The 2,624-nt window shown below is 46.4% G+C and overlaps 1 pseudogene; it reads right to left on the reverse strand.

The window, feature by feature from the left end:
* Window positions 1-89: 89 nt before the first annotated feature.
* LOC132017959 (tubulin alpha-1B chain-like) lies at window positions 90-2,624 on the reverse strand (annotated as a pseudogene).

Genomic DNA, 2,624 nt, shown 5'->3' on the forward strand with positions numbered 1-2,624 from the left:
TGGATGCCAGGAACATGACCTGAGCCAAAGGCTGATGCTTAACTGACTAAGACATCCAGGTGTCCTCCCCTGTGACATTTCTAACTCTACTATTCCTCTCCTTCTTTACCCTCTCCTTTAACAGAATCCGCCAATGTCCTCACAACCCTTCTCAAGGGCAGCCATGTCCTCATGGACCTCAGAAAACTCTCCTTCCTCCATGCCCTCAACTCCATAACAGTGAACAAAAGCACCCTTGGCCTACATCAGGTCAAATTTGTGACCCAGGTGAGCCCAGGTCTTAGTACTTTGTTTGGCCAGGTCTCCATCGGTACCGCAGTGAGAAGCTGGTAATTAATGCCCACCTTGAAGCCAGTGGGGGACACAAGTCCACCAAGAGGGTGGTATGCTTGGTCTTGATGGTGGCAATGGCAGCATTGACATCTTTGGGAACATGTTGCCACAGTACAACAGATAGCAAGCCACGTATTTACCATGGTGAGGGTCACATTTCACCATCTGGTTGGTTGGCTCAAAGCATGTGTTGGTGATCTCTGCTGCAGTAAGCTGTTCATTGTAGGCTTTCTCAGAAGAGATGACAGGGGCAGAGGTGGCCAGAGAGAAGTGGATGCAGGGATAGGGCACCAGCTTGGTCTAGAATTCTGTCAGATCAACATTCAGGGCTCCATCAAATCTGAGGGAAGCAGTGATCAAGGACACAATCTGGCTAATAAGGTGGTTAAGGTTAGTGTAGGTTAGGTGTTTGATATTGAGGTTTCTGTGACAGATGTCATAGATGGCCTCATTGTCTACCATGAAGGCACAATCTGATTGTTCCAAGGTGGTGTGGGTAATGAGGATGGATTGTAGGGCTCAGCCACCACTGTGAAAAACCAGGGGCTGAGTAAATGGAGAACTCCAGCTCAGACTTCTTGTCGTCATCGACAGAGAGACTCTCTATTAGCAGGGAGGTGGGCCCAAAACTAGTTCCTCCTCCAAAGCTGTGGAAACCAAGAAGCCCTGAAGACTGTGCATTGGTCAGCCAGTTTCTGAATTCAGTCCAAGTCAAGGCCAGTGATCTCCTTGGGCATATTAGCAGCATCTTCCTTGCCTGTGATGAACTTCTCAGCATGGACAAGGTGCCAGTGTGAACTTCATCAATGACTGTGGGTTCCAGGTGTACAAACACTGCCCTGCACACATGCGTGCTGGCGCCATCTCACTGAAGAAGGTGTTGAAGATGTCATCTCCCCCAGTGATCCTGTCACTTGGCATCGGACCAATCAGGCTGGATGCCATGTTCCAGGCCATAGATCTACCAGCAGGCATTACCAGTCTGGACACCAGCATGGCCAACATGGATGGAGTTGCATTCACTCATGGTTGCTGCTTGGCAGCTGCAGAGCAGATGGTGGGGAGGAGGAAGAGACTGTTGATTGTTACAGCAGGACACTGAGGCGGTCTGTGGAAGAGAACCTGCCTCACCATATGCCCTCTTAATGAAAACGGTTTGACAGCTAACACCTCAATCAAAAATACTATGCGCTGAAGTTCCTAGGAAATTTGTCAGGACTGGGTTCAAAGGGGGATACAAGTACTTATAGCATAAAGCAAGAGCATAGACTTGAGTTCATATCTTCATATTTATACATAGTAGTGGGGGGACTTTAGGCAGTTTATAACTTCTTTGTCTCTATTTTGTCTGTAAAAGACACCTGAGAATACATTGAAGAGTTGCTGTGGGATGGAAATGAGATGCACATAAAGGCAAAATACATCAACTGTATAGTATTTTTACTGCCTGCTCTTTAGCCCTAGAGAGTCAGAGGACACCGTTGTATTAAAGATGACACAACCGGCATCTCCCTGCTACCAGCATATTTTCTTAAAGGTCTTTGAAATAATTTACCTTGCCAAGAATGCAACGGATAAGTCAGCAGAGAAGAAAATAATTGTATCCATAACTTAGGAACTAAAATTTCTGGGGGAAAATGAAACATGAGCATGTCCTCATCTGTTTTTCTATCCTTAGTTATCACCTTGCAACACACAGTCCTGGTGAGTTACCTAGAACCTTTTTTTTTTCCTCTTTCCAAAATAAAACCCTATGTCCTGAATTCCATTGGCTCTCTTGTAAAGCAGAGGAGCTTGTCATATTGAAGATTCTTGCTTGCAAGTGGCGGAAATCCCTGTACCGATTGGCTTTAAATAATAAGGAATTATATGGGTTTGCATCACCAGAACATCCAAGAGGTGGCGCTAGTTCCAAGCACAACTTTTTGGGCGCTCAAATGCCTCCAGGTCCTGGTGTCTGCATCCCTCTTTGCCTCCCCTTACCCACAGCAGGTGCAGCAACTCCAGGCATAGATCTCATCGCCGGGAGATTCCAGTGGAATAGAGCTCATGAACATAAGCCCATAGGAAAGTCTGGGTCTGCCTCTGATTTCATAAAGAATCATGATGTGCTGTAACAGTCAGGAGACTGGTTTCTAGTTCTGACTCTATTCCTACAATTTTTATGATGTTGGGAAGTCATTTGCTCCACCACTCCCCACCTCCACCCCCAACCCTTAACAGTCTCATTCTCAAAATAAAGGCATCAAATCTCAGTGCTGTCTCAGGTCTCCTGCAGAACCAGTACGTCT

This window comes from Mustela nigripes, chromosome 5 (assembly GCF_022355385.1).
Source record: "Mustela nigripes isolate SB6536 chromosome 5, MUSNIG.SB6536, whole genome shotgun sequence".
In the NCBI taxonomy this organism is placed as follows: Eukaryota; Metazoa; Chordata; class Mammalia; order Carnivora; family Mustelidae; genus Mustela; species Mustela nigripes.